General features: G+C 36.7%; 1 long non-coding RNA gene across 1 annotated transcript; it reads left to right on the top strand.

The window, feature by feature from the left end:
- The first annotated feature begins 406 nt into the window (after positions 1 to 406).
- On the top strand, positions 407 to 7,188 carry LOC136063895 (uncharacterized). Its single transcript, XR_010625544.1, has 2 exons — positions 407 to 929; positions 6,515 to 7,188. It is a non-coding gene; the product is annotated as an uncharacterized LOC136063895 (long non-coding RNA).
- The last annotated feature ends 5,970 nt before the right edge of the window (positions 7,189 to 13,158 follow it).

The following is a 13,158-nucleotide window of genomic DNA, read 5'->3' as shown; positions in this document are numbered from 1 at the left end:
CGGGGTAGGGTCAAATTATAAGCTACAGCAAGAAATTGACTTAATCATTCTCATATGGTATTAAATTTTAATTTTCTTTCACTATATGTACTATCATCACCGAGGAATGAATAGAAATTAAAAAAATCCTAAAAATTAGCACTTAGGCTGGGGTAACTTGTGTAAAGGTAGAGACTAAGGCAGAGTCTAAACGACCTGTCTTAGAGTTATAATTGTTTTCTAAACTTCAGGTAGTCTAAATTAGTTGAGTCTGTTACTGATGTGAGTCCAAATGTCAGCATCTTATGAAATTGTCCACGTGTTAGCATCAGAGGAGTTTATGCTAGAGTTGTTAGAGTGGTTCCACATTCTACGGAATTGGTTATTGTATATATATTGAAGTCTGTAATCAGTGATAATCAATGAAGAATCTAGAACTGAATTTCATCAAGAACTCTTTCATTTTCTCCATTTGATTTTCTCTGTATTTCTCTTCTTCTTCTTGTATTGTTTTTCCATTTCTTTTCATGGTATCACAGCTCCATTAATGGCTTCTGCTCCGAGCTCTAGTTCTTCAACAACCCCTTCCACTATAACTACTACCACCACTCCTATAGTGAATCCATCGTTGCTGCTTTTGTCGAACATGGCGAGTATGGTGACGGTTAAACTATATTTTACCAATTATATGGTGTGGAAGCATCATATTGTAGTAGTTCTAGAAGCTTACTCCATCATTGGTTTTGTTGATGATTCATGTGAAGCTCCTATCCATTCCTGAAAGATAGTTCTAGAAGTTTCACGAGGAAGCCAAACCCTAAGTTTGTCAATTGGAAGAACAAAGAGCAAGCATTGTTCACCTTCATTAACTCCACTCTATCTCCCTCAGTCCTAGCCATCACTATGGGTCAAAAATCTGCAAAGGGAGTCTGGAAAGTGCTCGAAAAGAGGTTTGCTTCTGTATCTCGATCTCATGTTTTGAGTCTAAGAAATGAATTGCTAAGTATTAAGAAAGGTCCTGAAAACATTGATACTTTCTTTCAAAAATTTAAAGAAGTTAGGTATAAATTGAGTTCTATTGCTGTTTTCATTGATGAAGAAGAACTTATACATTTAGTTCTAGAAGCTTTACCTCATGAATATGATGCTTTTTTCTCTACAATAAGGACTCATAATGATGTGTTTACCATAGAAGAATTAAATACCTTATTGAATGTTTAAAAAAGAGCTATTATGAAGAAATCTGAGCCTAGGGATGCAAGTATGGTTATGATTCTTCAGAGTGGGTTTAATCAATACAATAATAGAGGTAGAGGCAGAAATGATAATCAGAGAGGTCATGGCAGAGGATTCAACAATTTTGGTCCTAATTTTAGGTTCAATAATGGTCAATCTTCTGGCAATCCTAATTTTGGGTTCAATAATGGTCATTTCTCTGGAAATACCACTAATCCTACTCAATTTCCTAGACTTTAATCTAATCCTCAAGCCAAGAATGGTTCTGGTACTCACTTAAGTCAATTTCAAGGGCAGAGTTTTCACAATTCAAGGCCTACCTATTAGATTTATGGCAAGAATGGTCACATTGCCTTGGGTTGCTATCATCGCATGAATTTTGCTTATCAAGGCAGACAAGCTCTAGCCAAGTTAGCTTCTACGGCAGCTAGTTCAATGGCAGCAACTTCTAATTTTGCTTCAGTGTCTACCACTAATTGGCTCACTGATACAGGTTTTTCTGATCATGTGACCACTAATCTGTCTTAACTTTCATTGCATTCTCATGCTACTATAGGTAATGAGACTATTATTGTTGGCAATAGGCAAGAATTGCCTATGACTCATGTTGGAAATGGTAAGCTTCTCACCCCTTCTCATAATTTTCGTTTAGATAATATCCTTAGGGTTCCTAATTTAGCTTCCAACTTGTTATCTATCCATAAACTTTGTTTACAAAACAATGCCTTTTGTTATTTTGATGCCAATCAGTTCTTAATTGTGGATTTACCTACGGGGAAGGTTCTTTATCAAGGCCTAAGTAAGGATGGTGTCTACCCAATCCCTCTTTCTTCTGAACTCTCAACTGCTCTTAGCTTTCCTTCATCCCTTGCTTTCAACTCTTCAGTCAATCATGCTGTCTCCAGTCAGGCAATGTTGTGGCATCAAAGACTTGGACACCTTTGTTCCAAGCTTCTTCAATCTGCCTTGGCTTCTTTTCCTAGCAATGTTAAAGTTTCTGTAAATGATGACATTTGTTCTCAATGTAAATACTGCATAAGGGCTAAAATGCACAAACTTCCTTTTCCAAAACATGTTATGTCAATTACTTTTCCTTTACAGCTTGTTCACAGTGATGTTTGAGGCCTCGCCCCTATGACTTTTGTGCTTGGCTATAGATTCTATGTCATTTTTGTTTATGATTTCACTAGATTTACCTGGTTATTTCTTCTTAAACATAAATCTGAAATGTTTACAGTTTTTATGCACTTTAAAGCTCTTGTTGAAAATCAATTTAGGTCTAAAACGAAAACTCTTAGAACTAATGGTAGGGGTGAGTACACTAGTAACCATTTTAAGTCCTTTTGTTTGGATAATGGTATTCAACATCAGTTGTCTTGTCCTTACACACCTTAACAGAATGGTGTTGCTAAGAGGAAACACAAACAAATAGTTGGGAGTGGTCTTTCTATGCTCCATCATTCTAAGCTTCCATCTTCCTATTGGTGTTATGCATTTAGCACTGCCACATATTTGGTCAATAGAATTCCCTCTTCTGTTCTTCAGTTTAAATCTCCTTGGGAAAATTTATTTCACACTCCACCTTCTTTACAGTCCTTGAAAACCTTTGGTTATGCTTATTTTCCTCTCTTTAGGCCATATTCTGATAATAAGCTTCAACCTAGGTCTGCCTAGTGTATTTTCCTAGGGCACCCTCCATTAACCAAAGGTTATATCTATCTTAACCCTCAGACACAGAAAGTTTACATCACATCTCATGTCATTTTTCATGAAACTAACTTTCTAGCTTTACCTGCTACTATATCTGCTTCTTCCAGCAATTCTGGGATTTCTAGTCCCTCCTTTGATCTTTGGTTGTCCACTCTTTTACCCAGTTTTTTCATCTGATCCTTTATCTGCTGTCTTCCTTCCCTTAATACATTTGTTTCTATACCTGGTGAGTCTTCTAATACTATTTCTTTTTCTTTCCCTAGTCCTGTCTTTTCCTCCAGTGCTATTGTTTCCACACAACCTGCTACTTCTAACCCTATTTCTCAGTCCACTCTTCCTATTAGTCAGTCTGTGCCACCTTCTATTCCTAATACCTATCCTATGCTTACTAGATCCAAACATGGTATTTTCAAGCCAAAAGCTTATGCAATTATGAGGGATTATTCTAAAGTGGAACCACCAAATTTCAATGTTGCTTCTCAGCATCCACAATGGATTGAATCTATGGATTCTGAGTATACCTCTCTTTTGAAACAACATACTTGGTCTTTGGCACCACTTCCAGCCGATAAGAATGTAGTTTCTTGCAAATGGGTATATAAAATTAAAAGGGGCGGTGATAGAGTTATTGCTAGGTATAAGGCATGATTGATAGCCAAAGGGTTTTTGCAACAATATGGATTGGACTATAAGGAGACTTTTAGTCCTGTTGTGAAACCAGCAACTGTGAGGATTGTAGATGCCTATTTTTGGCAAAAAGGCCTAATACTAGAAGAAGCACAACAACATGAAAATGGTGGAGAAAGAAAACAGCAAAGTAAAGACCATTTGGCTAGAATGGCAGGAATAATGGTCTACAGGCCTGCAAATAGTAAAGTGGCCCCAAAGAAAGCAAACAGGCCCAAGGAAGCCCCAAAGAATGAAGTAGTAAGCCCATGGAAATCATAAGAAATAGAAAGAAAGCAAAAAGGGGCCGGAAGAGCCCAAAGAAAGGAATTAGTAAATGGGATTGTTTCAAAGGCCAATAAACCCAAAGGTAAAGGATGTGGTAATTGGGCTAAGAAAACCCAAAAGATTTAGCAAAAGCCCATGTGAATGTAAGAAGCAAGAAAGAATGAAATGGGCCAAAGATGCCCAAAGAATGAACCAGGCCGAGGATGCCCAGGGAATAAAATGGTTGGGGAAGCCCGAGATGTTATATGAATTAGCCTAGTAGGAATGTTAGGCAGTAAAAATTAAAGGAAGGAATAACATATGAAACTGGCATGGCAGGCACTTCAGCCCGCAAGCCCAAAAGTAGTAAAGTAAACAAGGATAAATAATATCATAATAGGAACAATACAATGGCGTGGCAAGAGCACTAGCCAGCCCACGGACAAGGGATGAAAGGAGATCTGGGCTGAATTAAAAAGAGAAAACCCACACCCAAGCAATGCTCAACCTGAAGAAGAAATGAGATGCAAAGAATGACGACCCAAGAACTCATCCATGCCATAAGAGTTAAACAAGCACTAAAGCATGTAGTAGAGTTAGACAAACTTGTAGGCAATGGCAAACACATGATCGCTAGAAAAGTAAGGCTCAGACATCACCTACCTGTATCCAGCCCATATAGGGGAGGTGGGCCACAGGTCAGAGGTAAGAGAGGGTGTGGTCTGGTAGTGGGGAGAAAAGGGAGCCTATTTTAGGGTTCTTGCTCAAGCTCTTTTGGAGGAAATGTCCTACTAGGATGGCATCCCACCTAAAAGAGGCAAACATGAGCTAGAATCACTAGGTGTATGCTATAGAGGTTGGTAAGAGAGAAGCCCATCCCTTATTTGGATGGGAGTGCCAAGGGAAGTAAAAAACAAAACAAAACAAAACTACTTTTGTCTAGGAATGAGGCATGCCACGACCAACACAGTGTAGTAGTGGTGGCTAGGCAGCCGGTAGACCAATGGATAGTCTTGGAAGGACGCCCACAACAGAACAAAAGTAGTTAAAGGGTAAAAATGGTAAATCTTGTCATGGCAGGCTATATAAAAGGCCATAAACGTGCACAGCAAAGAGGAACAAAAACAGAGGGGGAAAGGGAACAACAATGAAAAAGAAAGAAAACAAGGAAAACAAGTAAGAAAACATGGAAACTGAAAGTGAGGAAGAAAAATAAGAGTGATAGGACTAAAAGCATGCACCAATAGGCTACCTATTTTTCTCCCTCTCAATAGCCCATTCTCTAACAAGTCAAGAATCTGAGATCAAGCCACTTAGGTCTATTCTCCAAAGTGAGTAACTTCTATAGTGAGATTGCCCTCTGAGGTTACCCACATTAGAGATTGCTTCCCTTTTTTTTGGACTTGAATCTATTGAAGACTCAAGCCCATTCCTTTAGCAGACTAATCTTCTTTTCCCTTGCCATGGCTAATTAAAAACTAACGTTACTTCGTTTTGCTATTAGTTTATTACTTCTGTAATCATGTTATCATACTTTCTTTATGGAACTATTCAAGTATTATCGTTGTTAGTAGAAAATATTTTAGTTAAAGTGTTTTAGTTATTCTGCTGTATTATGTTTTTCCTACTATAATGTTTCGTAACATTATTTCTTATTGTGGGCACGTGACACACTTAAGATTCCTGCCGAGGTTCTAACTTGCACACAAGTTGGCCTAAGGTGTGTTTCAATTAGGCCAGTCTTGACTCTCTTACCCTAGAATCATAGGGCCATAGTATGGCAGGAGCAATCCAACCTAAGACATAAAAATGGCCACCATAAGGATCATTTTGGCCTTGGCTGTGCAACAAAATTGGTTTTTAAATCAGTTGGATGTATCTAATGATTGTCTTCATGGGGTGCTTCATGAGGAGGTCTTTTTGTCTCAACCTCCTGGCTATGTTGATCTTGCACATCCAACTTATGCCTACCTCCTTCATAAAGCCATTTATGGGCTTAAACAATCCCCTAGAGCATGGTTTGAAAGCTTTACTTCTCAGCTGTTCCACATTGGTTTTCATGCCTCTTCTGCTGATAGTAATCTTTTTATTTTGCATCATGGTTCCTTTGTGGTTTATCTTCTTCTTTATGTTGATGATATCATTATCACTGGGAATAGTCCTCCATTCATTGATCATCTTATTTCTAGACTTAGTGCTACCTTTGATTTGAAGGACCTTGGTCCTCTTACATTCTTTCTTGAGCTTCAGATTGAGTACACATCCTAGGGACTATTTGTGCATCAGTCTAAGAACACTTTGGATTTGCTCACCAAATTCAACATGTTGGGTTGCAAGCCTTGTCTCACTCCTTGTTCACCTACTGTACATGTTAACTCTCAGACCAGTCATTTCCTTTCTGATCCTACTACCTACGGGAGAATGGTTGGTGCATTGTAGTATCTGACTTTCACCAAGCTTGAATTTTTTTTTTTTTTTTTCGTTTATCTTCGTCCCTTCCTGAGCTTGAAGTCCTGCGTCCGTCCCATTTAATGGCAGCTAAGAGAATTCTTAGGTATCTTAAGGGTACTTTGCATAATGGCATAAATTTCTAGCCTATTTCTTTGGCACTTTCGGCTTACTGTGATTCTGATTGGGTTGGTAATCCTCTTGACAGAAAGTTTAGCACAGGCATGGTTGTATTTTTGGGCAACTCACCTGTTACTTGGTCTACTAAGAAGTAGTTGACAGTAGGTAGATCATCTACTGAGGCAGGGTATAGGGCCTTGGCTAGTACAGCAGTATAGATGTGTTGGATTAGGCAGATTCTTAAAGACTTGGGGGGTTTATTTGTCTATGCCTCTCATGTTATGGTGTGATAATGTGTCTGCTTTGGCATTGGCTTCCAGCCCAGTTTTTCATGCTCGAACCAAGCATATAGAGGTTGATTATCATTACACCAGGGAGAAGGTTCTTTCTAAGGAGTTGAAGTTCAATTTCATTACCACTCTATATTAGTTATTAGCTGACATTTTCACCAAAGCACTCGCTTCCCCAAAGTTTCTGGACCTTGCTTCCAAACTAATGGGAGTTCCTCCCTTCAGCATCAGAGGAGTTTCTGCTAGAGTTGTTAGAGTGGTTCCACATTCTACAGAATTTGTTATTGTATATATATTGGAGTCTGTAATCAGTGCTAATCAATGAAGAATCTAGAACTGAATTTTATCAAGAATTCTTTCATTTTCTCTATTTGTTTTTCTCTGTATTTCTCTTCTTCTTCTTGTATTGTTTTTCCATTTCTTTTCAACTGGGAGAAGGTTTCAATTAATGTTGCTCACTGACGTTGAACCATAGTAGTGTTAATTACCCAGTGAGCAACCCTAATGTCTTAAAGAGAAGACCTGGTTTTGCATTGAACCCTTGTTTGAATTTTGGGATTTCAAATCCCAATTTCATCCCCTCAACCTCAAGTGCTACGCTAATTTTTTTTTTTTCATAATTGTTACGTGGCATCCAGTTAGCATAGATGCATTATGTTAATTTCTCAATTTGCCGCCTCATACTTTTAGGATTAAAATGATATATTTAAACGGTTAGAGAGAGACTATTTTGAAACATGGGGTCAAGGTTGAGGATCAAAGTGATAATTGAATTTAAAAAATAATTTTAGGTTAAAATTAAAAAATCGCCCTCTATATTTTACCAAAATTCATATTAGTCCTCTAATTTTGCTTCAATTTATTTCATTACTCTAAGTTTCAAGTTTATTCAACTAAGAGGTTTCTCCATTAACTTTTGTTAAATTTTGCGGTTAATTATCCAAGTTTTTAATATTTTTCTTCAAAATTTTTAAATTAAAAAAAAAATCCAATTAATGATTGAAAAGTATTTTTCATAATTTTTTTTAAAAATTTAATGGAAGTTGATGGAGAGGTCTTAATTGAATAAAATTTAAAGTTTAAACTTGGAAAACTAAAATGAAAAAAAAAAAAAAAAAAGTTAGACAGCTAAAATGAATTCTTGTGAAACTTTGAAGGTGAGTTTTGCATTTTAGCCATATTTTTACTATGAAATTGACTATTTATATTATCAATAAATTGCCAATAATAATTTGATATGGTATGAATTTATTTACAAACTTCCATGATGCAATCTTAAGTTTATAAAGTATATTTTCATATGCATAATAAATAGAACAATGTTAAAGATTCAAACTATTTTACAAAAAAAATTTAGAAACTGTTGATGTGATGAGTGATTATTGGTAAATGAAAAAATGATATTAATGGTGGGCTTATATGAAAACCAATAATAGGTTAGCCACATCAACATTTTTTTAAAATGTTGTAAAAATAGTTTGTGGTTGTAGCATTACTCTAATAAATATAACCATATAAATTATATATACTTAAATTGAGCTCCATGGCGGTGAGCTTGTTTACAAAAAAATTATTATATTTTAATCCTGGCTAGTTTAATAGTTAAACTTAAACTTGGCTTCAAATTAGTTTGTTTGTAAAATAAGCTATCACAAACAAATATTTTTCCAAGTTAAGCTCAAATTATTATTGATAAATAATTTAGTTGATTAATTATTAGGGCGGGAAACCATAAGTTTTGAGTGCGGATGCTTGTACAAGTACCTTTAAAACACGTTCAAATGTTCCTCATTGAGCATTTAAGGAAGCGAATTCTATAAACTTAAGTTGCAAAGCCTTGCTTGGCTTGGCTTGGCATGTACTCATCCTGTCATCCATACGCCATAATAAATAGTACCAAATAAATCTAAACACTACTTTTAAGTAGTAGGAATTAAGGAAAATAGTCGTGTGGGCAAAGGGATACTGCCATATGCTGGCATCATTTAAATTGATATGGATTCTCTAATCTCTATTAGTCCACCAATATTTTTGTAGGGAGCTAAAGAGTTCACCATGAGGGAAATCATACTTTTCTTAATTGCATGAACCTACACGTTAGAGTTGAAAAGGTCGAGTCAAGATCAAGCATGTATTTACTGGGGAGCCAACTTCTATTTTTACAAAATAGTTCGATTTTGTCAAAAGCTAGCAAAGGTCCTACTACAAAGTCTAAGGATTGGGTTAACAAAGTCTAAGGATTGGGTTAACTTCTCTGAAAATATGTGTTTATAAGGTTCCTACAATCAAATAAAAGAGGTTCCAGTCATAAGGTTAGGAGAACACTACCTCATTCATAATGAACCTAGCTTCCTGTTTTGCAATTCCATAAGATGACATGCATGTTAGATTTTCTTCTTTTATGCTTTTTTTCTTTTTTGAAAAGTAATTAAGAATAATTTATGAAAAAGAAAGAGGGGGAGGAGGCCCCGTCCCATCTCCATCCACATGGGAGAAAAAAACTCAGAGAAAGAGCTAGAGTATATAATAAGAAGTTCATCCCAATTACGAAACGGTTGCTTGAGGGACTACATTATGGACTAAGAAATCCTATATATGTACAAAAGAGAAATCCCATCAAAGAAAGAATTATAGACTAAAAGAAATTAAAATATAGACCATGAGGGGGAAGTAGTATACGTTTACTCTAGCGTGCTTTCCTTCCATGAAGTGTTACCAACTCAGCAAGTCCAAAAAAGTTGTAATCTTTTCGTACAAACGTTAAAGCAATTTCTATCATCATTTTTTTTTCTTTTTATTATTTAATATCTTATTTAAGAGAAATCCCTGCATAGGGCTGTAAATGAACCAAGTCGATCATGAACAAGTCGGGCTCGGCTTGAAAAAAAGCTCGTTTATGTTTGTTTGTTTAAAAATAAGTCAAGCTTGAATCTTAGTTTTAAGCTCGTTTAATAAACAAGCCGAGCCCAAGAAAAAAAAATTTGTTCACAAACAAGCTCGTGTGCCACAAGGCTTGATATAAAACAATTCAAGCATAGACTCATTTATAAGTTTATATGTGTTAGTTAAATATACTCATTATACATATTTTAATAATGACATGACCAATATGGGATCTACTACTCATTACCTTATTGATGTACAAATTTTTGGGCTTTAATCTTATTAGCCCATTCACTAAAATATACCCACACAAGCCCATAAACTATTTTGAGCCCACATAACATATTACCTAAATATTCTCCATGTTATTGGGCTCTAACAAATATTCCCTATATAAGCTTGATAAATTACCTTAGGCCCTCTCACAAATATTACCCATATCCAATTTGGGTCTTCCACGAAAAATACTTACCACGTTACTACCAAAATTGGGCCACAAAATCACAGTTTCTCCACAAAAAAAGCTTAAAATCATTTAACTTGTGGGCAAAACCCGAAAAGCCCAACAAAACTCTCTTATAAAGCCCGTTGCTACACGACACCTCTAAAAGCTCATTGCTACATGACAATATTTTTGCAAAATCCTACAAAGCCCAAATATTATTTTGGCACCTATTTTACATACACTAAAGCCCTTAACTCACAGGAAATATAATTACTCATCCCACAAAAAATACTTCTCTGACAAAATTTATAAAAGCCCATGTATATCACCCATGGTAAAACTATTCATTTTTTAGGGATGACCAAGCCCAAGGAAGCTCAACTACAAAGCCCAGCTGAGCCAGCCTAGCTCACATACAAATCCCAGCAGCGGAAGCTCACGTGAGCTATCTAGTCAAGCTTCAGCACAACCTGATAGCTAGGGCCCATTGCTAGAAAAGGACACGTGTCCAACAAGGGTTAAACCCTTCCTTGCTAAGCTGAATTCCATCATTTCTCATGTTACACAAATCTGGGACAACATGACATAAGGCTAGGAAGTTTCAGCCAGCTATCTTTCCTTTCTTCTTCAACTCATTCGGTCAAGGACTAAGGGCAGCCATAACTAGGCCATGAAAGCTTTTGGAATAACTTGAAATCAGTTCATTATCATGCCAAAAACATGTACTCTCTAGTTCATGGACCAAGTACATGAACCCCAAATAGGGAAACTTAGGAAAATGTAGTTTAGAGGGCACCAAAGGGATTTCTAGTAGAGTTCCTGGCAAAGGGCTCCAAGATTGGCACCTGGCTTAGGGTGATGCAATCTACTTTATGGAGCTCTAATTCTAGCAGAAGCATAACCAAGATCATTAGCCTAATGCATGCTTTAATCCCACTAGTTAAGGCTAATCAGCATTCAATGTTAGGTCAAAATTCCAACTGCCTTTACCTAAAATAGCAAAGAACATCCTAAAGCTAAGCTTACTACTCTTGGCCAAATCCTAGGAACAATTCTCTAAGGATCTTCTAAAGATTGAAGATGATTTAGCAAAGATTATTTGCTAATTACCCTCTCAAACTCAACTATAAATGGAACTCTCCATTAACACTTCAACACACACTAAGAGATACACTAATAGAAAAGAGTTCTTCCTTAACTTCTCTGTTTAGCCTTCTCTAAGCTCTGGCAAAGTTCTGAGTCACTGAGTTTGAAAGGTCGAAAATGTGTTGAAAACACAAGAGCAATTTAAACCCCCAATTAAAATTACGGCTCGATAGATTTTACACTAACTTAATACTAAGTGCGGAATAGTGTAAATGCGAGAGGATGAACAAATAAGCTACTCTAATCCATAAACTAAATAGCACAGTAGTATAATGGACTATAAAAGAGTAGGGAAGAAGGATGCAAACACAGAAAATACCGAGACGTGTTTTTGAAGAGGAAACCGAAGAATTCGACGAAAAACCTCTCCGCCACCCTCCAAGCGGAAATTGATCCACTAGACAATCAGTTGGGATACATGGGTTAGCAAGAGACCCTTCAAGCCTAATCTACCCGATGTACCTAAGCCTTCCAAGCTCCTACTCCAATAAGGCTTCTTGGAACCATGTCTTGTCTAGCTCTTCGAATCCCGCAACAAGCTCCATATTGCATCTGCCATCCTTGGCTTCTTCCAATGCTTCCCAGCAGCACCAAAACGTCACTTAACACTCTCAAAGGGTGTGGTAAGTATTTCGGCTATCAACCTTTCAATGGTATGGAAATGGAGAGGGAAGAGTTGAGGAAATACCATAAGCAAGTGTATAGAGAAATGTGGGGATGACAATCTCTAATTCTCAATGTATTTGGCTAGGGTTTTCTCTCTGAAGCCTTCCTCAACATTTATGGATAATAAGGGTATATATAGGATAGGCACAGAATGTGTGAGTCATTCAGTACAGGCTGGCAAAACAAATAACCTCGCGGGTGTCTCGCAGGAAGGCCTTACCCGCGAGATACTCGTGAGACACAGCTGTCTCCACTTAGCCTAACTCTTCACATTCCAGCATATGCAAGGTACATGTTTCACTTCGCGGGAAGCTAGGTCGCAACATACCCGCGAGAATTCTTCAGTCTTCAAATGCTTGAGTCTTCACACTCTCTCTCTATCACACAACCCTTACAACAAATCCCATAATAGTTACAGGGTATAAACGATTGATAATAATTACAATCAAATTTGGCATGGAATAAAAGCCAACAAAATACATAGTTGTAAATAAAAACTTTATAATCTTCCCCTTTGGCTATTCTGTGACAAAACCCTAAAACAGACTCTAGACTTAAATGTGAGTTTGGGAACAAAGGCAAAACTCACTCACACCTAATTCTAGATTCTGATAAACTCTTAAAACATATGAACAAGTATCTCTTGAAACACAACAACACAATAATATCATTGTATGCAGAAAAACCTTGAAAAGCATATGGAGCAATATTAGCATGATCAAGCAAAATGGAATAAAAACAATAGACCAAGGCAAGATCAAACAAGCAATCACTATACAAAAGTGATCACTATGCTCATTCACATTAGGAATGAACATCCGAACATACAAGATGATAAGCTCATTTGAAGAGTGTCATTTGCAAATCCAACACTCAACTAATGCAAAATACACGAAGTATTTGCATCTAGGAACAATCCTACAAGGGCACAAGAGTGTTGTAGTTAAGTAAAATGTATGACATTAAACTTCAAGTACACAAGTATAAAGGCTACATAAACAAGGTACTGCATATTCATGGCATAAACTATAAAAGCCTACAAACATGCATGGAAACAAACCCTAAAAACTTACAAAAGCAACATGGGTAAAAACAAGATATGCTACAAAGCATAGAAAATAACACAAAATAAACTAATAAAGTTATACTGAAATAAAACCAGAGTATCTAAGTTTAAAACATAAGTAGTAAGCATAAAACATTAAACATAGGAACTGGTGGCTTCTTCTCCCCCTATCACCATACTCCCCCTATCATAGGTCACCATACTCCCCCTATCAATGACATCATCTCTCCCTTTTT

This window comes from Quercus suber, unplaced genomic scaffold (genome assembly GCF_002906115.3).
Source record: "Quercus suber isolate HL8 unplaced genomic scaffold, Cork oak 2.0 scaffold_591, whole genome shotgun sequence".
Classification (NCBI taxonomy): domain Eukaryota; kingdom Viridiplantae; phylum Streptophyta; class Magnoliopsida; order Fagales; family Fagaceae; genus Quercus; species Quercus suber.
This window is presented reverse-complemented; position numbering and strand designations above follow the sequence as displayed.